The following is a 25,478-nucleotide window of genomic DNA, read 5'->3' on the forward strand; positions in this document are numbered from 1 at the left end:
ATAATTCATAGCTTACTTTTGTACTTATAGAATTACCTAGAGAGATATTTTACTCACTGCTAAATTGCATAAAGTTATGATTCATTTTTTATTTATTCTCAGCTGAAACATCAGTGAAATGCCATATTATTATTATAATAATATACTTTATTCATTGCTCTAACTTTTTCATGAAGGGTTTCAAGTACTAATGCCTTTCTCTATTTTTCTGCTGACATATTAGACTTACTCCCTATACTACCTAATACACCTAGCTTGCTTGCATTTGCTTACTTTTTTCACATAAACTGATATATCCTGAAACCTCTAGAAACTAACTGTTAAGAAAACTTAAAATAATCCAAATGCATTAAGATTAGCTGGTTATTAATCTTTATTTAAACATAGATGATATATCTTCAAGTGTTTGATGTATTATTTAAATAAATGTTAATAAACACATGTACCCATTTTTTAAAGGGGAACCCTTTACAAATTAAAATAAAGATCAACTAAAATATCTTACATCACTATTAAAATCTACCCATTTTGAGCAGCTATATTTGCATTCATAGTTTGATCATAAAAAATTTAGAGGCTTGGTTTCTACTTTTAATTTTAGAAACTGACATATGGGTAACACTTTATTTTCTGAACACATTATTAAGAACAATGGGAGAAACAGCAAGAAATGCAATTTAAGTTAATGATATAAATCCAGAGGGCTTGAAATTTGGGCTTTATGAAAACAAAAACATGAGATACAGTAATCTGCCTTAGTTGAAATAGCTGGAAGTAGGTTGAATCAAGCTTAAACGGTTGACCTCAGTTCTTTAGTTCTTTTTAAAATAATAATTTAATAGATGTGTTTTGGTTATAGTGATGTCATAGAGTTGTATTTGACAAATGTAGTAAATCTCTAGCTAAATATTTTTAAGTGTAGATATATATTTAACTTCCAAATTATTTTCTGAATGATAATTAGGTATATTTCCAGCTGTTAAATAAAAGTTTGTAGCAAATATGAGAAGCCTTTGTTTACATATATCTAAAGAATACATATATATTTATCTATACATATTTAAATATGTATAGGAAGTAAAAGTTTCTCTTAAATTAAACATGTGCATTGTCATCAAATCTGTATCAAATATGCTATTCAAAATATTCTTAAAATATAACAAAAACAAACACTATACAATCTTGTTTTTATCTAGCCATTCATTATGTTATTTAAAAAATTAGACGTATTTCATAAGAAGAATACAAAGTTATTGATGCCATAAATATGTATATATTCATATGTCTCACTTAGGCTATGAGGAATATGTGTTAGCAGGAAGAAATATAAAATAAAGATTATTTCTTGCCTTTTTTATGGGAACATATTATTGTTGCTATATCACTATGCAGCCATTTATCACAGGTGTGAAATATCACAATACAAAATTATTAACTTTACCCCTCAACTAACCAAACTCCATGTTTCAGCATTCTGAGATTTAAAACATATTGGGTATTTTAAAACTAAATTTAAATCTTTGGGGGGAAAAGCAGTGGTGCTTACTAAGGTATTATTTCAAGCAAGCTTTACAAAATTATAATAGGGTAGTCATTTGGAAGTTCAGCATGGAACTTACTTCCTATTGAGGGACCTAATTAGCAAACATTTTTGCTCACATTGTCTGAAGGTTATGATTAGAACACATTTAAAAAACAGCAGATTCAGATCTAAGTGAACAACAAGGTACATAAGGTGACAAAAGGTCTCCCATGAAAGCACAAGGCCATAGCCATTAAGTATCTTCTATGAGAGAAAAATCATTTAAAAATCAATGCAAAATCTTTTAGAGAGTCTGTGTTCAGTAAAACACTAATAAAACTGCCCGGAAGAATGAAAGCTTCTGAATTTTGTATGAAGTAAAATAGAAATTACAAGGAAAAGCCTAGTGAAGAAAAAATACTTGACTATCTAGATTTGTAACAAATAGAGTTGTTCCAATGCTTTAAAGTTGTTTTTATGAAGCATAGCTGCAAACACGGTTATTTTTAATATTAAAATTTCAATTTTGTTTTAATAGTGCTAATGGACATGTTTAATAAAATGATAGAAGCTATATAATGACTTTATTTATATATTCAAAATTGTAATTTTCTAGATGACATAGTTATAACTATCTAGATGAATAAATCAATAGAACAAAATAAAGTCCAGAAATAGATTCACACATATAAATAAGGACAAATGATTTTGATAAAGTTGTGAAGTCAATTCAGAGGAAAAAGTATCATCTTTCAAACAAGTCATGCTGTAATAATTGGACATTCATAAATAAATAGACTTTGATGTATACCTTGCACTATAAACAAATATTGATTTTAAAAGTGTCATAAACCCAAATGTAAAGTGTAAAACTTCTAGAAGAAACCATAGAAGATAACATTTTTATCCTTGTCTTGGACAAAAATTCCTTAGTTATGTCACCAATAGCATGATCCATAAAGAAAATTTGATGATTTGACTTTATAAAAATTGAAAATGTTGCTCTTTAAAATAAAAATTGAGAAACAATTTTTAAGTCATGTATCTTGTCAGAACTTGTATCTAGAAACAGAGGTTATTCCAAAACCTCACTAATAAGAAAACTCAAGTAAAAGTGGGTAAAATATTTAAACATACAACTTATGAAAGAACTCTACATATGGCAAAAACACTTATAAAATATATTTAACATCACCATTCATTAGAAAAATGTAAATTAAATGACAATGGGTTAATACTAAATACCTATTAGATTGTGTTAAAGTAAAAATAGTGACTATCACAAGTGTTAACAAGGCTGTAGAGCAATTGTGATTCTCATATATTGGAGTGAAAATGTAAAATGATACTACCATTTGGAAAAAAAAGTGGCAGTTTCTTAATATTTAAACATACACTTATTATATAATCCATATCACATCACATGTAGGTATTTCTCCAAGATAAATTATAGCATATGTTTACTCAAAGACTTGTACATAAATTGTTCATTGCAATTTTATTTGTGATAACCCCAAACTGGACACACCAAAATGTCCATCTATAGGTGAATGGGTAAATGAAATGAAATGTTTTACATAGTTCATGCTTTTTCTGGTAGACAAAAAAAGAATGAACTATGTAAAACAACATAGATAAATCTCAAAATAATAACACTGAGCAAAAGGAACCAGATCATCATAAAATAAAAAACAAAACAAAAAACAGAATGCTAGTACCCCCATTAGCTTTTTCTTTTTCTGGAAGACAAAAAAAGAATGAACTATGTAAAACGACATAGATAAATCTCAAAATAATTACACTGAGCAAAAGGAACCAGATCAAAATAAAATAAATAAACAAAAAACAGAATGCTAGTACCCCCATTAGCTTTTTGAAAAATAAATAAATAAAACACAATATTGGAAAAACATAATAGCTATAATAAGAGAATGAAGAAGATAGGGAGTGCATACCACCGCTCCCTTTAAGCTGTTTCCCCCCAAAAAGACAAAACAAGCAAACCACCAATGTCTTGGCACACAAGAGGTTTCCCCAATCATGAAATAATTGGCCTGTACTTTCTTTTCTACCTTCCACCAGAAATTGTTCTTTTGGCCTGTGGGTCCAAAAACTGTTGTCAACGGTGGCACATGGGACAACCTGGGGGAACAAGTCATTCCCAAGAATTATTTGAGAATGGCTCTTAACTACATAAAATGTCTTTTAAAATCACCTAGGAAGCCAGTGACATAAATTGCTTTTGCAGACCTAGTTTCTCATGCCCTATGTCCCATGAGCAAGAAAACCTGGACTGAACAAACTAGAAGTAGGTAAACAGTGGTTACCACCTTTGTTTTAGAGAATCAGTAATTTGAATAAATTCAGGTATAATTCAATTACAGTCCTAATAATGTAAAAATGCAGACCGCTTTCTTTAAAGATCAGAAAATATAAAAACATCAGTAGAGATGTGAAAAAAAAAAGTTCAAAGGAAGTGCACTATGTTAAGAAAGCAAACCAACACATTCCCTCATGAAACAGAAGGAAACTTAAGGAAACAAATAATCTTAATTGCAAGATTTGTAATACATTTTCCATGATCTTGGATCAGAAATGACCAGTTTCTGGTGAAAAACCTATTGTGTACAATGCAATTGACAGTGAGTGACAAACTGGGTTTAGTTGACAAACAAGTACGTGTTAACATTCTTTTAGAAATTTGAGGACTACCAGAAAAAAATTTAATATACTTAGCAAAAATAAAGCAGAGATGGAGTAAATGATTCAGTATTCATGAAACAGCAATCCTGAGTGAGATAAGAACAGCCAGAGAAGCAAAAATTAAAGCAATAAAACAAAAGATTCCTATAGAGAGTAAACATGGAACTTCAAATAAATAAGGGATCCAGCAGTACCATTGATGATTTTAGAATGGTCACACTAAGCCCGACCGGTGGCCCAGAGGTTGAGAGTGATCTATGAACCAGGAAGTCACAGTCAGATTCCTGGTCAGGGCACATGCCCATGTGTGGGCTCAATCCTCAATGTGGGGTGTGGAGGAGGCAGCAGATCAGTGATCCTCTCTCATCATTGATGTTTCTATCTCTCTCCCCCACTCCCTTTCTCTGTGAAATCAATAAAAATAGATATTTAAAAAATAAAATGGTGACACTTTAACATAATTTTATTAAAGTTTTTCCTTTCCAAATCTTAGATAAATTACAGCATTTGGATGGGAAAAATACAATTTACCAATGAACAGAAAATAAAAACATTTAAAAATCAGTTAAGAATTACAATAGGCAGCCTGGCTGGTGTGGCTCAGTAGTTGAGGATTTACCCATGCACTAAGGGGCACAGGTTTGATTCTGTGTCAAAGCTCATGCCCCGTGGTTTCAGGCTAGATCCCTGGCAGGGAGGATGCAAGAGGCAGTCAGTTGATGTTTCTCTTTCATTATGTTTTTCTCTCTCTCACCCTTCCTATACCTCCAAAAATCAATTAAAAAATAATAATTACAATAGACAAAATGATGTTGATTTGCATGTGAGAATGTGAAATTGAAGGAATGCCAAAGGAAAGATTTCAGGATGCTCCTCTGATTCTTCTGTGATGGACCAGTACAAATTCACTGAGCTGGGTTATAGCAAGAGAGGAAAAATGATGGATAGAATTATGTAGTGATTTAAAGTGGTCTAAGTTGATTTTATGAGGCACCTAGACTGGGATTTTCAGATGTCAGATTATGAATTATAGTTAGGACATCAAAAAATTATCCAAACAATATTTATAGGGTAAAAAGTTAAAATATTCACAAATTTATATTCAATCTCTTAATATTAATTCTTCTACTTGTTCAGTGCCAACTGTATCTTACTAATTTGAATTCTTAAAAAAAAATATCTCATGTGCCCTAGCTGGTTTGGCTCAGTGGACAGAGCCTGTGGACTGAAGCGTCCCGGGTTTCATTCTGGTCAAGGGCACATGCCTGGGTTGCAGGCTCGGTCCCCAGTAGGGGGCCTGCAGGAGGCATTTGATCAATGATTCTCTCTCATCATTGATGTTTCTATCTCTCCCTCTCCCTTCCTCTCTGAAATCAATAAAAATATATTTTTTAAAAATCTCATGTAATCATAATAAGAAACTTTTATGGTAGGTGTTATTATTCTTATTTTAGATGAAGAAGCTGAGACTCCAGTGGATTAATTTGTGTAATAAAACATTTATCATGCTAGTGCCTGAGTTCTGATGCCCTTTAAACTGGTCATCCTGCCATTAGTCATTGCTCCCTGATGCCACTTCCACATGGAAACCTGAGTGTTGTTCCCATTGTCTTTAAGATAAGTAGGAGCTCCATTGCATGGCACGCTCTGCCCTTCGGAATTTGACCTTCCTCATGCATACAGCTTCCTTTTCACAGTGTAGACTTTTCTCTCCCACAGGAACCACAATATCAGATTTGACAGATTGTGTGACTTTGTCTGTAACTATATATCTAGTAACATCTTTCTTAAATTCAGGATTTTCAAAGATCATTTTCTTATAAGAAATGCTTTCTTTCTCTAGGTTCAGCTAGATGTCCTGTGTGTTTTATTCCCACCCTGTTCTTACATGCCATTATACTTTTTCACTATTTCACTACTACTGCTATAATACTTTCCACTGTGATTCTGTACTTTCCTCTTTCTTTGTTAATAGGTCATAAAAGCCTTAAAAGTAGGTGCTCTTTCCAGTGTCTAGCACATTGTATGACATAATTAATGCTTAAATAGTATTTGTTGAATTAGTAGATGAGTAAATAAATAAGAGCATAAAAGGAGAAAATTTAGAGAAATTTATTATGTTAGGAAGAAAATTCTAAAAAATTAAAAATGAAAGCAAATGCACATTGAAAACATAAAATATTAGGTTAAACAGAAAATACAAAAGTATTTTTACAAATGGATAAATAAAAATGTGTCATTAGAAAGTCATATAAATTGAAATTATAAGATAATAAATGAGCAGCAATTTATATAAAGACATATTTCACAATTAGGTAAAGTGTTTAATAAACAATATGCAAAATTGTCAATCTCATTGGGAGTCAAAGTTTAATTTCTGTCAATTTTGCAACTATTATAACAAATTTTATTTGTTCTAATAATTTTATTTGTTATAATAATTTTATTTGTTATAATAATGTACATTGGCAAGCAAGCCTTTCCATGAAGTTATAGAGGGACTGTCAATAAGGAATGGACTTGGTACAAATAGTATGATTATTTATACCAGACCATTAAAACTCCAACAAACTTGAGCCCGCAGTTTTATCTTAGTAATGCATTGTTTCTAAAAAAGCAAGTATTTATACCAACATGATCATCACAGGGTAATTTACAAAAAGAAAATTATAAATGTCTTACATGGTCAATAGTAGCAGAGTTGTTAATTAATTATATATGCAATGAAATACTATAATTAATATTATAATACATGTTATCTATAAAAATGTAATGACTTCACAAATTCTCATGGGTAAAATTTGCATATTACAAATTAATTTAAATTAAGAAAAATGCAAATACAAAGAATATCAAAAATTATATCTACAAAATAGTAAGAGGAATTACGAATCTTATTTTTTTATTTTAGTTTTTCTTATTTTTTCTCCATTAAGCATATTTAATAAATCAAAACAATAAGCACAACACCTAATTATTAAAAGGAAAATACAATTATGGAAAGCAGCAACAGTTATATAGCATGGCTATGAAACGTCTTCACATTTTAAATACTGACGAGAACTTCTGTGCTTGTCACTCAGAGAAATATTGCAATTATAAAATCAATCAATTCAGAGCCCCCTACTGCCCATGTTTTTAGCATCTAGTTAATTAAACATGTATAGGAGGGAGACATTATAAGACCATTGAAATCATCAGTCAGCCTTATAATTTTTCCCAAAAATGGGCTAATAAAGCCCATTTTGGGGAAAAAGATAACTATAGCTATATCATTTAAATACACAAACATACAAATGTAAATCTCATTGACCAAATGCACTATCCATAAATGTTACTAATGGTCATATGATCATGAAGAAAACATGAGGAAAATGATAGGCATGCTCTGCCCATTAGGACAAAAGTGTTCTGGTTTATGTAAGGTGATCCTATTGGCTGCTCCCACAGAAGAGAATTCTGCATGAGAATACTGTATTATTCTGACAATTGATTAGCATTTTGATGTGCTCAAAATTTGTTCACATGGAAATGAAATATTAAGGCATTCAAACATTCAAAGTAATGGGACTATTGCACAAAAATGTGTTTATACATTTTTAGACAATCAGTTGCCAAGAAATGCACTCAAGGTTATTTCTACCTTCTCTGATTATCACAGAGGTAAGCATATAAATATAAATATATTTGTCTGTTGGTCTAAAAACATACCTTCTTTTGATTTAGTCTGTGAAAAATTAGTCTTAAACCAGGAGCTATCTTCCTTTTTAGTAAATGATGATAAAATATTATGTCTCGAGATTACTGGAGAGTGTTGAGATTCAATTTTCTCTTTTATATAGTGGAGATGAAAAACTGAAAATATCATTAAATATATTTTCAAAGAGAACTTATTCATTATTATTCATTATTCAAAGAGAACTTTCTCTGAAATTTGTAAATTAGTCTTCTACAAAACTTTTCTCATTTATAGCATTTCATACACTATTAATTGTTAGAATGTTACTTTAAATCTATACTATCTGAAAACACACAATCATTCTTGATTAAGCTCAAAATGTAATATTTTTTTCCTTACCTACCTACTGAAATAAAAATGTTACATGAAGGCGATGAAGATAAATGTTCTTAAAGACAAAAAAATGCAACATTAAAAGTAAATTACAAGAAGCTGAAATGTGTGCAAACTGTGCTTGGTCCTAATTGTGAGAAGGGAATAGCAGCTTACATTTGGGATGTGTATTTGCTCTTTCAGTTCACAGTCTATTTAGTAAATGACCTCTTCCAGCACAGGAAATGTTACCACAGTGGCTCATAAGTGCTAATGTGCAGCCCACTCCCAATGCCACTTCACTCCTATTGTAGCATGCTTAGAGCTCCATTGTTCATTCACTTTTCAGAAGATTCAAGTGCTAAATATCTTCAGCATCTTTTAGTATAGGTACAATTTTTCCTTCATCATGCAAAATATGGGAATTTACTGGGAAGCAAATAGTGAAAACTTCATTGGCATAGGAATTTTTTTAATATATGTTTTTATTGATTTCAGAGAGGAAGGGAGAGAAAGAGAAAGATAGAAACATCAATGATTAGAGAGAATCATTGATAGGCTGCCTCCTGCAAGCTCCCCACTGGAGATCAAGCTGGCAACCCAGGCATGTGCCCTGACCAGGAATCAAATAACAACCTCCTGGTTCATAGGTCAATGCTCAACCACTGAGCCATGCCAGCCAAGAAATTTTTTAAATAATATTCCATGTAATAAGAACATTTCAATATACATTACAAAAATGAATTATAATATATTTGGTTAGTGTTGTTGGCTTCTCTTTTCTTTTGACCTTTTAAATTTGATCTATTGACATTTCCTCATTTTTCAAAATATCTGAGTGTCTAAAATAGAGCAGACTGATGTCATCCCTATATTTTCTGAACCTCTAGTTATTGGCAATTTGAAAAGGAAACCACAAGGAGATAATGCAATCTATTCTCTTTTTTAAAATGTATATTTTATGAGCTTGTAAGATATTCTGTTGATGAAGGGAAAGTGAATATTGCTTATTAAGGCCAACAATGTAAAATCTCACAGAGATACTCTCTGATGGAAATACTGCAAAAATAAAGGAGCCCAATTTGCTGTGCAATGAACTCTGAAACAACTACCTAACACATACATTCTTTTGTTTTCTTTAAATATGTGCTTTATTTCCCCAAGTTGAGTTTTCGAATTTTATTAATTTTAGCTTACACATCCTTCTGAAAGAGAATTTTAGTGTCTTCAAACTATAGGATCTTTGAAATTATCCTTAGCAAATCACAGATTAAAAAAAAATACCAGTATATTTTATGCCTTAGTCAAAGTTGACTAGTTTTGGGTTTTAAATGTTTTTGAAATGAAGCAGAACAAAGCCTGACTAACACCTACATAAAATAAAATGTGTTGCCAAAAAGAAGAAAAAAAAAAGAACTATCTTTAGTTGTCAAGAAAATACAACCTTACAAAGTGATATGATGCAACCCAAATAAAATTCTCAATTTTAAAGATTGTTTTTCATAATACTTAAATATATACATGGTTTGTATAATTCCTAAGGAATATGTGGTCATAAAGTATCCAAAATACATTTTATAATAAAATGCTATGTACTCGTTGTTTTAAAAACTCACAATGAGATGACAGTATTTCGAAATATGACCTAGTTTGAAATTCATAGCATGACTTCTTCTGAAATATCAATGGTGGTTTCTTATATTTAATTAGAAATTGCCATATTTTGTGGCTTTACATTTTACATATGATTTTAAAATACTTAGCAATATCGTTGGTGTTCCAAAAAGGAAAATGTGGTATATGGGAAAACCACAATGTTATATATTATTCAACATTTGAGGTGGACTGCTTAAAATACTACTAAGCCGGATTAAAAATATTGATTTTTTGAGCTTCAAGCAACTGCATCAAAGCATACATCATACATATTTACTTGGTTTAATTATGAGTGCTAATCTAGGCATGCTTTATCATACGGAAAATAATTTGTGGTTAAATCTAATTGCTTTCCCAGCCATAATATTATTTTACATGTACCAGATGCATAATACACTATTAAATCATTCAATATCATGGTCAGCTATGGGTAATAAAATTTTAAAAAATAGTCTATTAAATCAAATTGTTGTTTTATGGATTTTTTATTATAGATTTATAAATTTATAAATAAGGGGAACTAGCCATCAAGTTAAATATTTTTGTGAAAATATAGAATACTTGAATATATCTGAATGTATTCATTTTTAATTTATTTGTATTTTTGCCCTTTTAAAATACATATGCTAGAGGGGAAGAAAAAATGGCGACCAGCAGGAAGGCAGGGAGGTTAAAATATATCATGTAACATGGATGTTATGTTAATATTCATCTAATTATCTTAGTCATAATGATATGTTTTACTACACTAATCTGTATATAGTACAAATAAAGTATTTTTAAAGTTATTTGATTTCATTCATGATGAACATAGATGTTAAAATTCTCAAAAAAGTTTTAGCAAATCAGATCCAACAATATATTAAAAAGATCATATACCATGATCAAGTGGCATTTGTTCTGGGGATGCAAGGCTGGTACAATATTCTTAAATCAATAAATGTGATACAAAAAAGTTATATGATTTTACAAATATAATTTGTACCTTCCGTACACACACACACACACACACACAAAACAAAACAAAAAAACAAACAAAAAAAGGATTAATTTTGGGGACAAAATATTTTTTAAAAGCTCAATTATTTTTATTATTTAGTTTAGAAAAAATCATGCTGATTCTGTGAGTAAAAATATTATTTGGACATTCATACTTGTTTTATTTAAATGTATAAAATTTTAAATATTTAGCTATTATATTTTCTTGTTATTTAATCAATCAATTAGAAGTTGACATACTCTATACAGTATAATTAAAATACATACACGTATGAATGATCTCACTTGGGTCTCAAAGATTTTATATATTTTTTCCTCTCTTGAATTTTTATAAATATTTAGAATTTCCATTTACAAATAAACTTCAAACATTGGTTGTCTGGCATCTAAGCAATGAACTTTACTTATTTGTAAGCAAGAGGTAGGACAACAAGGATGCAGAATACCTGTGATTGAGAGGATATGTCATACAGTAATGTTTTATTGCTTATTAGGCATTAAGCTACTTAGAAGGTAAGATTTTGCCATAATTACATGAGCAATTCCTCACTTACTTTCATGACTTGTATAATTTGTACAATGCACTGATATGAATGAAAATTCCTGATCTTTTCAATAAAATAGTGACTTTTTAAAAAATTGATTCAAGTACATTGGCTAAGCAGCTATTAAGAAGTTGAGCTTGCTGACCTTAAAGGACAGGAAAGTTAACACTATTTTTCTGTGAGGATTTATGCAAAGCTTGAGAGAATTGTGTGTACTGAAATGCTAGTAGTATGTTCTACACATGCAGAAGAACTTTTATAGACAGGAAATCCAGAATTGGAAATTAAATATCAGAAACCAAAGGCCATACCAAAAGTTTGTTGGAGCTTTTAAAATATACCCCGAATAATAACACAGACATTAATAATGAGTGTGATGGGAAAATTATAAGATAATTAGAAATTTTGTATTGTTATTATTACTAATACTAGAGGCCTGGTGCATGAATTCGTGCATGGGTGGGATCTGGCTGGCCCATTACGATTGGGGCCCATCGATTGGGGTGGGGGGGCAATCGGGGACAAGGCCAGCTGGGGGAAGGGGCTGCGGGAGGTTGGCCAGCTGGCCCTGCCCCCATCGAGCCAGTTGACAGGCCCCAGTGCACATCATAGGGACAGGTCATTCCATTCATTCTGGTCATTCTGGTCACTTGGCTTTTATATATATAGAAGGGACATGCTTATATAATAAATAATAGATAAAATTAAAGACAAAGGTGTTGCAGTAAAATAAAATCACAGACTTTTGAAAAAGAGAAAGGTATTGAGTTTTGTTTTATAAACTGAAATATGAATTTGTGTTTTGAGTTTCTTGAGTTTACATCCTGATTTCTTTTCTTACTACTTGCTTGATTGAGAGAAAGTTCTTTTAACTCTCCTGAGATTTTTTTATCAACTGCAAAATGAGATAATAATGCCTATGCCTTATGGGGTTTTCATCAGGATTAAATGAATATATGTATTCATACTCTTAAATATTTTGAAATGTAAGTTTCCTGAAAACTTTATTGGTATGTGGAAAGATTAATTTGCATAGATTAGAATTCTAGTGCAAAAATAGGAAATAATTATATAGTTTGATTTCATCTTATACATGTTGACAAAAAAACACACAAATGTACAGTGGCAAAAATGTTATTAGAATTCATGTTTCCTTTACTGACAATGAGTAGACACTGCACAACACTGTTTTAAGACAACAAAATAAGAGAAGGTTTATGCTTATTGGATTTGAAACAGTTTAATTATTTAACAAAAATAAAGATAATTCATAATGACAAGAAAAGAGAACAGTTTGATTTAAAAGTCTACTCCATAGGCAATATTTAATTGCAAACATAAATGTAGAATTATATGAATGCTGAATTACACATAAAAAGAATGAAGCAATTATTTAATCTTTTCCTTTCCTTTTGAAGTTGAACTGAACTTTATTTTTTAAAACAAAATGTATGTCTATACCATATTTCTTGATATAGCTATAATACCAACAAACAATTGCTTCCTTATGATGACCTCAAATTCTTTGTGCTATAAATTAATCTTTTCTACCACTTAGTGGAAAATGGAATGCAGCTGCTTACCATTTTCCTCTGATATTGATTTCTTTATGTGATGACTTTGATTAATTTCTTTTGTTGGAGACTTTTCCAAGGTTTCTCCCCAACAGAATGGAAGTAAAAGAGTATTTCTTTGATTAAACACTAATTTGTGAGGTCCACACTAGGCTCTCTGCTCTAAACCCTCTCAATGTTTCCACCAGATAATTAGAACTAACAGTACGTAAAACAAATATTATTGTAAACAAAGTCAATATTTTCCCAGTAAGCATTTCTAAGACTGCCTTAGCCTACAAAGACTAAGTTTAGGTAACTCACTTTCTATTCCAAAGAGCAGACCAAGGAAGAATAACAGCACCATGAAAACTGGAAAAATCTGAATAATGAGCTCATAAAGTGTATGATTTTGACTGAAGTAAATTCCCAATGAACTTCTCAAAATAATTTTGGTGCAAATTATACATGCTTTAGTTTATCTAAAGGAATCTCTTCTAATGGAATAAGAGCTTCAACCCAACAATATTTTAAAAAGGTGTTTGATAAGATAATACATTTAAAAACAAAACAATCAATATTCAATATTTTGCCAAGTTTAAATAACTACTAATTTCTCATTAAGATATTTCTGATAGGTGGAAATAGACAATATTCATTGATCTCTTTATTCAACCACAAAAAGGATTGCCACTTGGTTAGAAACTATTTGAAACCCACTTCTATAACTATGCTTCTACCTTTATTGCTCTCTCTATTCTTCCTTCTTGCCTCTATATTCTTTTATCTCTGTTTACCAGTAATTTATTTAATATCCTTTGATTTGTTTTTCCATAAACTTTTGCATCACCCTGTATGACATAAAATTACTTCCAGAAGCATTTCTATTAAATTTTTTCATATTTCCTCATGGTCATACATACATATGGCCACACATATTTCTGGGTGAATGGTCAAAAAATTATGAACTTGACTAGTCTTCATCTATGCTTTATTGAGGCTGCATATGTTCCCCTTAGGTCATTAACTAATAGGCCACTATCTTAGACTTCCCATCAAACCATACTATAAAAGAAAGCAATGAATAAAGATTGCCTAACACCTGTGTTTTGTATTTCACAGGCATGTTTTCTTTCAAATTCTGAATCCCATTTTGAAGAGTGATTCTTGGTGAAGTAGGGGAAATGCTGTGCCTAAAGAGAGACAAAACCACTTGATCTCTTCTGTTAATATCATCCCCGAATATTTCTTCCTGATGGAGAAACTGAGCAAATACACAAGAGACAGGTAAATAGAGTCAACACTGAGCAGCATAAACAGATAGCAATGCTGGGATAGAGATGGACAAAGAAATTGGCAGGGAATTACTAAATTTTGAAATCTAAGAAGAAACCAGACACCAAAGAGCACCATCGGATAGAAATTATTGTAGATTCAGGCACGTAGTGGTAAGCCTGAGTACACTGAAGAGATTTTCATATAAAGTTACTTTGGGAGAAGTACATCTGGGCCATGTGTTTTTCCTTGCTGCACTTTAAAAATAGCACTAAGCTCCAAAATATATTTCATATGAAAGAATACAATAGACCAATGTATATTATGTATTATGATTGTATATTATGATTTGCATTTGCATGAATTTTTTTCAGGAAGGAAATATCTATCTATGTACCAGTCTACATACTTTATTTATCTCTATACAAGATGAGGCAAAAGTAGGTTCACAATTGTTCATAAGGAAAACAATACAATAATTAGTAAATAATACTACAAGAATAAACTGTTTTGTGTAGTCACAACTGTAAACCTACTTTGCCCCACCCTGTTTATACACCATTTAATGACTGCAAAATAAAGATGCTTATTTGTTTGATTGACTGAGTCTGCTCATGAAAATATTAATCCCAAAAACATTTAGATAATGGGTTCTGCTCTGTTTTCACAAAGCTCTGATAGAAATTATAATTTCTGTTGTGTAGGGCTGTGTGCTTGCAGTTCTGTGGACTTGCAACATAAATAAATATGCACAGCATATTGGGGAAAATTTAGAAATTCAGAGAAAGTTAAATGACATTCTTTCTTCTTCATCATTTAGAAAAGCTGTTGATTCTAAATAAGGAATTTTTAGCTGCCCCTATATAGTTAAGTTTCTGTCATATGTTCTAGAACCTCAAATTCAGCAAAATGTATGCAGGTACTTATTAAGTTCGGCAACCCACTTAATTTCAGGAATTGTTATTGTCGTTCCTGCACTCTGTGCATTTTAAATGATCCCAAAGAACTAAATATAATTGGACTGTCATCAGTCTTTTAAGTTCCTCATTTTGTGTTTTCTTAAGTATGATATGGATTCAGAAAATAACACCTCTCCTAATAAGACAAATTTACACTAATACAATTTTTAAATGGTTACAATTTAAATACTGATATTTTTTTAACATTTTGAAACACAAATCCATCATTTCTTGGGCTATGCTTCCATATAATTAGTTATACAAAAAACTTATTTTATTTTAATAATATAGAAAAAAGCAAACACTTGAATCAAAAGCAAAATAATACTTATTTTAGTGCCTATAATGAAGAGGCTTTGCATATATCTCATTCACACAAGAGCCATGAAAGGTGATGCAATTATCCTAACGCTGTGGGTGACCAGTGATACGAAAAATGCTAATTATATCCAAGGTCACATAAATGGAATGAGTTATTCTGGTATTGAATGTCAGATTAATCTAGTCCTGAAGCTATAGTTAAAAAGCAAAAGAAAGTATTTGTCATATGTGCTTTTTAAAATGTAGTTGGAATATAATAAGTTTAATTGTGGAGAATATTGTGAAACAATTTTGTTATACGCAATAAATATATTTAAGAACTTTAGAAAGAGGTCCAAACATTAGCACTTTTAAAACCAACTACCTATATTTGTGCTCACAGCTCTCAGCTGAATGGTTACATATAGGTTACTAACTGGTTAGACTTCCCAATATTAGGGACTCTGTTATATTTATTGGAAGATAAAATCACTAGGGAGTCCATCATCTTTCTGGCATGTTTTTGTGACAGAATATTCCTGTACATTTTAATGGAAATAAAAGAAGAAATAGAACTAATTATGGCATTTGATTGGCTTGGTATATTTCATAACAGAACCTCAGGTTGATTTTTCACTTTTTAGGAACACTGTAGTAAACACATTAACAAAGTCTATAAATATATATTAAATGCCCACAAGATGAATACAATTTTAAAAACTCTACAAATATCATTTATATGCAAAGCAATTAGAGATATGATTACTTCATCAGGATTTCTACTTGGATTTAGGTATGATACATACTTAAAATACTATCCTATCTAATAATAGACAAACATGGTAATTGGCCATACCTTAGCTACGCCTCCTATTGGCAAATCAGCGCAATATGCAAATTAACCACGAACAAAGATAGCGGTTAATTTGAATACGTAGGCTCCATGCGGTGGAGCGAAGCCTGACAGCCCGGGGCCGGCGGAGCAGTGAAACCTGATGTTTCCAGGGCCGGCTCCGGCCAGAACTCAGCCAGAGCAAAGGCCTGGGCCCCGGGTGCTGGAGGCAAACCGGTGCCAGCAGCCAGGGGAAAGGAAGGCCTATTGCACAAATCTCTTCATGCAACAGGCCTCTAGTTTTCTTATAAAATATTATATAGCTTACCTGCTTCAGGAATTCAGACAGCACTAAGAGTTTCAATCAGGATTTTCCTTTTTTTACAAACATTGGTGTTTAGTTTTCCTTTTGGGCCACTGGAAAAGCATGTCATTAAATGTGCATTTAATAAGAAAAAAAAATAAACTTATCTCAATAATGGTATTATTTTACCAAAAAAAAACCCTAGAATTTATTCCTGAAATTCTATATAATGATTAGTTTAGAAAAGATATTATTTTGACATACTTGGAAGTTAGAAGAACCTCCTCATCAAGCTGCTTGTCCTCGGGTAAGGAGTGCCATAATGCAGAAGGCCATGTAAAGTCTTTGAAACTTCCCCCTTTCTGGCCAAGAGAGAAAAACACACAATATTTTATCTCCAAGTGGGGAAATGCAGCAATAAGCACTACCCTTAAAATCTACAGTTTATAAAGGTGGTATTGCCTATCATAACTCTGCTTCACTGGTCTGACACATGCAACAACTGGAAGGAACCTAGAGAATGTCTATAAACTACTGCTAATTCATCAATGCAGAAGCTCTGATCACAGCTGTGATGGCTGGTGCTGTTACTAGGAAGTATCATAAGGACTCAGGAATAGGTGTATGATCATTGATTTAGTCAATGTGTTAATTTCTATACTGATAAGAAAGCTGACCCCAAATAGTTCACATTTATATGGAACATACAATAATATTCCCTGACAGTTTTGCTCTATGAATATGGATAACTCTTCTCTCCTGTGATATGATTGAAATGGATCTGGACTTTCTCTACATTCTGTAGAACATTAAATTGGCCTACGATGTTGGGAACTTCACAATGATTGGGCAGAACAAGCAAGCCTGCTCATTGAGTTTTCTAAAAGGCTCAACAATTCCTCCTCTCCTACCTAGCAATTGTAGCTAACAATCTCAAAATAACCAAGTTATATGAGGTAGTCTCTTTAATACAGAGATCATTTTTTTTCTGAATCTCACAGAATTAAAATAATAACTCATGTGAGAAAAAACATGATAGAAAAATTGGAATGCTGAATGAAACTGAAGAGCTTTACTGTAAAGCTCATGATCTATTAATGTTTTAACAGGGTATGACATTTTGTAATAAAAAATTTACAGTTGTTCTCAATAAGTGTGCAAAAGCTCTTGACATGTTTAACTGTCATATTTCAAGCACTTTCCAACATTACAAAATGTGATGTGTTCTTTTAAAGCAAGATTGTGATCTGGTAAATAATTATTAAAAATGCATATGACCATATGTCACAATTGTGTGTGAGAAGTTATGTGTTTAAGTTAATATTAGTGAATATTGGTCGAGAAAGTTACAGCCTGATTTTTCTGTATATTATCTATAGAATATGCAAGATGTCTCAAAAATATATACATACATTGAATAATTATTAATTCTAATGGGTTAAATCTGAAAAGAAACATCAATTAAGCTATCAGAAAAAAGTGTGTATAATTTTTTATGACACCCTGTATATATCACGAATTGCACATGATTCTACTGAATTTTGTAATAAATTATGATTTATTACTGGAGAAAAATTAAGTGTGCTTAGTCTTTCTATATAGAGTTATAAAGATTATAATCTAATGTACTAAAATGAGGTTTTTTTAATATTAGAAAATATTTGTGATGTCGTTTAAATAAAGATTTTTACCTTTGATTTATAAAAAAACTTTGGTTTCACTGATCATATGACAAGTGCTCATATAGGTGATGTATCAATATCAACTCATCCCATTCTCATAAATTCCCTATGAAGTAGATACCATCATTATCTACACTCAATCTATGAAGAAACTGAGGTATGGAGAAGTTAAGTGACTTGCCTGATAATACCCTGCCAGTGGGTAGCTGAGAGGGTTTGAACTCAGAAAGTTTAATTTCACAATTTGTCCTCTGGCAAAATGAATTTATTTATGTTTGTTCTCCATTCCAAGTTCTCATTAAAATGACCAAAAATAACATTAAATTATTAAAGGAAATGGAAAAGAGAATTTATGACAATAATTTTAAAGTGTTTGTACATGTTAGATGTCTGATGTGATCAAGGGATAAAATAACAACTGTAGATAGAACATACAAAATAATTTTATTTTCTTTCAAGAGAAAACAGAAGAGATTCCTTTTAAATAAATATTAACAGCAGATATGAGAAAGGATTTGAACCAGAGTTCTGTCTATGTGCACTTTACTCAAAGAATGTGGAGAATTTAAAATTTGTCTAATATGAAATTGATCAGGAATGTAGTTAAGATTCATAGAAAAAAGAAAAAGTTATTTTCACACCAATTATAATTTACATATAAATGTGTTGCTATTTTAATATTTCTGAAAAAAGACTACATTTATTTTTATCTCTATCAGGAAAAATATTTTCCTATACATTTAATGCTCCTAATAGTCATTCACTGAGTACCATGATGAGAAAAAAAAATTACCAATGACATACAGTAATATGATATGCGTATATGAAGCTTTAGGAGTACTACAGAAAAAACTGTTTGGGATATAGCAATAAAACTTAATGGCTACCTCTTTTTTTTTTCTCTTTTAAATCAAAGGCAATTCAATTACTTTGTATAGTAATGATTCCATGGAAAAAGGCACTTTCTAAATTACTAATTATATTTTCAAATGTCTTTGAATGGACTCATCTACTTGCATTAAATTATATACTTAGATTTGACTTTGGTCTCTCCTCCACTAGTATTTGAACTTAAATAGAAGATATTTTGCAGAACTATTCCTTTAATTCAACCTATTAGCTTTACATTTATGAAATGGATCACAAAAGCAATCCCACCTCACTCTTTTTTTTTTACTTAATTATTCCTTCACATTCAATTATTCTGTTGTCAGTCTCTGTCCAATAACTTCTAGAGGAGTGTCTCATTTTTCAAATTCTTTACTGGTAAAAAATATAAGATATAATACTATCCTATTGTGAATTTCAAATGTATAGCAGTTCACTTACATAAATTCATGTTCAAAACTTGTATTTTGAAATTGAAATTTTTAAGGGTAAAATAGTCAGGTTTAAGGCATTTTTAAAATTAAGGGGGGTCCATGGAAAAAGCACAGGCTGAAAAGCTGCAAAAGGTTACCTTTCCATAAGACAGGGTAGTTGGGAGAGGCAGCAGTTACATTTCCATGAGATAAGGGAACTGGGCGTAGCAAAAGGTCTATATTTACAAAATAAAGAAGAAGGGCCTCACATACCATGTGAGGTTTGACCTTTGAGCTCAGAAGTTGCTATAGTAACCAAATCAAAGGAGAACAGTGGCCAATCAATCAGAGAGGATATTGAGGCACAAAAACTTCAGCCTTTATAAACAAGGGGCAAAAAGGAACTCGGTGAGACTCTTCCCCCCCCCGCAGCGCCCCCCACACCCGCCCCAATGTGGAGTCTGTGCTGTGAGATTCTTCCTCCTTCCCCATGTGGGAGTCTGTACCTGTTCTTCAATAAATTTCCACCTTTGCTATACCATCTTCCGTCCCTGGTTTCATTCCTCGACTCCGACTGACAAAGCCGGGGAAACCATCCTGCCCAGGGGAATACTGCGTGTTCCAGTCCAAAAATCCCATATCAACTTTTAAAAAGGACAGAGATAAGTGTTTTAATAAAATCCTTCACATAGCTCTGTCAATCTAAATGGTATTATGGCACAAATATCATTCTCTAGTTAAAAATCTACTTTTTATATTTCATCTTAGTATTTTAAAAGCAGTATTGACTTATTTTGCATTGCTCCCAAAAAATCTAAAAGGGATTAGAGACTATTTGCTCTAACAAATGAGCAAGGGAAAAGCAGTAACATGTCTTTTTGAGGTTTAAAGAGTACGTGCTTAATAATGTCTCTCACTGGTTTGAGGGTGGTGAAGGAGAGTGAATGGGAGTAATTGTCTTAATGGATTTGCTTTATAAAAATCTCTGGGTCCCCCCCTAAACATTGTGCCTAGAACCCCTCCATGTTTCATTTCACTCTTCCAATTGAAATATAGTCTATATTTTAAAAATGCATTGGTGAGTAACCATTTCATAATATATCCATATATCAAACCATCACATTGTACACCTTAAATGTATGCAATTTTAATTGCCAATTATACCTTAATAAAGCTGAAAGGAAAAAGATAAATCAATCACTAAACTAACCTTTCCTGACATTCAATAAGTGGTGACTGGAGAGATTAAAAGGAATCTGTAGAGTAATTTCAAACTAATTCACCCCCACATATTTATCATTTAATTACAACTTTCAAAATCATTCCTTCAGTTTCCTTAGATTTTTTTCTTTGTTGTCCTCCCTTTTATTGATTTATTTTTTTATCCAGTCAAATTTATCAGGGGGGGAAGTTGTTCTTTATTTTAGATTTGGATAATTCTTGAAAAATAAGGTATATTTCTGAATGAATCACTGTGGCTTCTTTATATAGTTATGTCATGAATAATGTCATCTGGTCACCAAAAATTTTCTTAGTAATAATGACAAATCACACTTCTTTTATGAGGCTTCATTAAAGATATTAACTATAAAAATTATGTAAAAGTAGTTTCTATAATCCTATAAATAAAAGGCTAATATGCAAGTTGTCCCCTCAACCAGGAGTTTGACCAGGAGTTTGACCAGGGGACCGGGCCAGCTGACCAACCACCCAAGGCCCCTCCCCCAAGCCAGCCCCACCCCCATTGGCAGTGGCCCCTCCCCCTGGTCGGCCTGGCCTGATCGGATCGGGGCAGGCCCACCAGACCCCACCTGTGCACAAATTCGTGCATTGGGCCTCTAGTATCTATCTATATAAACAGATATGCTAATAAGCCAAGCGTCAAGACTGCTCAGGAGGAGCTGGGCACAGATGGGCGGGAGGGGACTGAGTGCCACCCCCACCCCAGTGGCCGCAGGGAGGCTGGGCTGGGGTGGGCCCAAGCAGAGACACAACACACAGGAGCGCCTGCCCCCACCCCAACAGACACAACGCGATGGCCAGGGGCATGTCCCCACCCTCTGAACGGCCGCCGCGTGGCTCAGAGCATGCCCTCACCCCAGCCAACACAATGCCGCAGCTGGTGTTACCCTGGTAAGGCGCAGGTCCCAGCCCCCTGCGGGATGCTTCCTTGTGCAATTTCAATCGTGTGCTGGGTCTCTAGTTTATAATAAAGTCCTCTGAATTAAGTTCAAAGATACGATCAATGTTTTTAGAATCTTACTGGATCCCAAATTTTTGTTGATAAAATAATCAAAGGCCTATTCTTAAGTATTTTCTAGTAATTATTTGAGTTATTCTCTGGAAGACATTAGAAATTATTATGAAATTTGTTGCTGAACTAAGAAAAAAGTTTCCTATGGCATGTGAAAGCTTTAGCAGTTAGGTAAAAATAGACACATATGTAACACTGTATTTTTAAAAATAATTATTCAAATTATTTCAATTTGTATTAAATTTGAGAATCTAACACTTGGTAAAGAATTAAATAAAAGATACTACTAATGCAAAATTGGCCTTGTCATTAACCATCTGCAAAGTCATAGTTTTCAGAATTGATATTCTGCAACATTTCCATTAGTTTCAAAATGAGATTTACTAAAATATATCAATACTTTGCTTTTTACTGAATAATGAAAAAGGGTTAATGAAGCACAGTTTTATACCTAACCAAACAATAAATTGTCTTTTTAAAAAGGGCTAAATACTGTACTAAACTTTCATAACCAACCCATTTACTATCTGAGTTTTATGGGCTATTAGCTTAGACATAGTTGGCATGATTTTTTTGTATTTTATTAAGACTTAGATATTAGGGGAAATAGGCAAAGATTAAGATTGCCTGATGTTTCCAAAATTGTTTTATTTCTTGCTATTCTCTGTGTTCATTCATGGTCACGACTACAGTCAATAATGAGCATATTTCTGAAAAATTAGGATCCAAGTTTGTTTCACAGCAAACTTCAGTGTATGCATGTTTCTCTGTAAAAGAAAAAATCTGAGGTCGATCAACCTCATCATTTTATTGTGTTACATTAACTACTTTGCACAAATCCATCCCAATTTAGTGAAATGGAACTTTTGCAAAGAAGAGTAAAGGCAATAAAATTACAATTGGCACTATAGCATTCATCTTCCTTTTTTTGTAAATGATATCTTGGGTGGTTCTATTATTGCAGTACATGTCCTGTGCCACCCAGAATAAAGTGGGTATTTTTGACATAATGGTTTTCTTTTTTTTTATTCCTTTTTATCTTTTCTCCTATCTTCTTTTCCTTTCTCCTCCTTCTCTTCTTTCCTTCTTTTAACAAGAGATCTTTCAGAACTTTCAAAGCACATCCTATGCGTCCACATTGTCAGCCTTGTGTAGTGTCAAATGTGTCACCTAAATTCAAAACTTGAGTTGATATCCAATCTCAGGAAAAAAAAAAAACATTCATAAATATGCAAAACTACCTGGAATTAACACAAAAACAGCAATGTCTAAGCTTTTAGTTACATGACTGACATTCATCTAAGACTAGCTGACAAACATAGCTTTTATATTTATTTCCCCTGAATTGAACATTATTCAAACTGTCTGCTTATGATTAGCTAAAAACTTTTATATTTGGCAAGCCATAATCACACTCAATAATTCAAATCTAGAATACTCTGGATTTATTTTGACTTTCAAGAAAAAGTGATTTTCCTCCACACTCAGTAAAATAAAATAATATCTGTATTTTTTTAAGTATATGGAGATTAAAATTTCACTCACTTGAAGTTGATGGTAATCTTCAGTTATCCTCATTTGTCATATAAGTAACTATATTTCATATCCATTTTTCAATAAGCAAGGTTTATGTGTAAGTTCAGAATTGGAATGATGTTTTTACATGCTCATACATGTGTCTTCTCTTGCTTCGTCTTCTCCCATAGAACATTTACCTAAGAAGAAGGTCTATCTTCCTTCCTTATCAAAAAGCAACATGGGAAACTGAAGTATACCAATAGAAGACTTCATGGAAAAAAGAGGCAGTAAAGACATTTGTAACTGTGTTTTCATTTTTTTCAGCTATAACAGTTATTAGAAATGTTGCAAGTTATGGTGTCTTAGCTGTTTGTTCTTTCCATAAGAGTGATATCAATATCAATTTCACATCATTGTTAAGAGGAACAAATGTAATGCCATCTAAAAATGTCTGGCACAGAGGGAAAGTTTAAGAAATATTAACCTTTTCTGCACATGTCTTCCTCTTTTCGTGTGCAAGTAGAGTGGTCACTATCGTCAAACAATAAGAAAAATAGATGCTGTTCAAAAAGATGTCCTTATTACTGAATTCCCTCTCTCCTTATATCTGAGAAGAACCAAAGGTCTTCAGTTTCTTTCAGAGATACCAATCCTCCTCCTGCTCCTCCTTCTTCTCCTACTCTTTCTTCTTCCTATTTTGAATACATATGAGTTATGCACTTAGTTATTTGATTTACATATAATAGCTGTGAAAGAACTCTCTCCCCACTATTCATTTATCCTGGATTCTGCTACTTACTCACACTAAGGAAATAGAAGTTATATTTTCCAACAAAACTCAATAAAATCTATTTGGAGGCTAATATCAGTCAGATTATTATTTTACTAGAGGCTCAGTGCACAAAATTCACACACTGAAGGGGGTGTTCCTCAGCCCAGCCTGAACCCTCTCCAATATGGGACATCCCTCTCACAATCCGGGACTTCTGGCTCCCAACCACTAGCCTGCCAGCCTGATCACCCCCTAACCACTTCCCTGCCAGCCTGATCTATGCCTAACTTCTCCCCTGCCTGCCTGATTGCCTCCAACCGCCCTCCCCTGCCAGCCCAGTCGCCCCCAACTGCCCTCCCTTGCAGTCATGGTCCCTCCCAACTGCCCTGCCCTGCTGGCTTGATCACCCACAACTGCCCTCCCCTGTCAGCCATCTTGTGGTGGCCCTCTTGTGACCATATGGGGTGGCCATCTTTGACCACATGGGGGCGGCTATCTTTGTCCACATGGGGGTGGCCATCTTGTGTGAGGGTGTGACGGTCAATTTGCGTATTACCTCTTTATTATATAGGATGGCCAGTGCGTGTTATGGCAGCTTCTGTGTTGAGCATCTGCCCCCTGGTGGTCAGTGTGCATCATAGCTACCAGTCAGACAGACACTTAGCCTTTTATATATATAGATGCTTCATCTTTAGACTAGACTTTTTGAAGTCTTTCATTCTATTCTTACTAAGGTTCAGATGACACTGCCTAAAAATATATTTTGAAATAAGGAAGTAAAAAAAACTCCAGATTTGTTCTTCCTTCTCACTATTGTTTTGGCTATTTGTAGATCTTTGTGATTACATATGAACTTTGGAATTGTCCAAGCTTTTAATCACTAAGATGCATTTCCTTTAAGGTTCAAGACATGGAATCTGTGTGGTTGCAGTAAATATGGTATGATCAGGCTAAGTCTCTAATCCTATTATTTAAACTTGCTTAAGACTATCTAGCTTGGAAATTCAATCTAAAGTTTGGTGAGAATTTTACAGTGAAGTTAATTTTGCTAATTCTACCTTAAGGTTTTTTTGCTTGTTTCCTTCTTGTGAATACACTCCTATCTTTATACTTCTTTCTGCTGAATTGTATATGCCTATTTTACAGAAGCTTAACATTTTCTTTTCTATTTGACAAATATAAAATATAATTATATCTGTCAATTATTTTCAAAATATTAGAAGTAATAGAAGTATTTATATTGAGATCCCAT

The 25,478-nt window shown here is 32.5% G+C and overlaps 1 long non-coding RNA gene across 1 annotated transcript; it reads left to right on the plus strand.

Annotated features, from left to right (window-relative positions):
* Nucleotides 1–4,404: 4,404 nt before the first annotated feature.
* On the plus strand, nucleotides 4,405–20,047 carry LOC106725756. Its single transcript, XR_001361695.1, has 3 exons — nucleotides 4,405–4,415; nucleotides 4,492–4,494; nucleotides 19,836–20,047. It is a non-coding gene; the product is annotated as an uncharacterized LOC106725756 (long non-coding RNA).
* Nucleotides 20,048–25,478: the final 5,431 nt, after the last annotated feature.

This window comes from Myotis brandtii, unplaced genomic scaffold (assembly GCF_000412655.1).
Source record: "Myotis brandtii unplaced genomic scaffold, ASM41265v1 scaffold186, whole genome shotgun sequence".
Classification (NCBI taxonomy): Eukaryota; Metazoa; Chordata; class Mammalia; order Chiroptera; family Vespertilionidae; genus Myotis; species Myotis brandtii.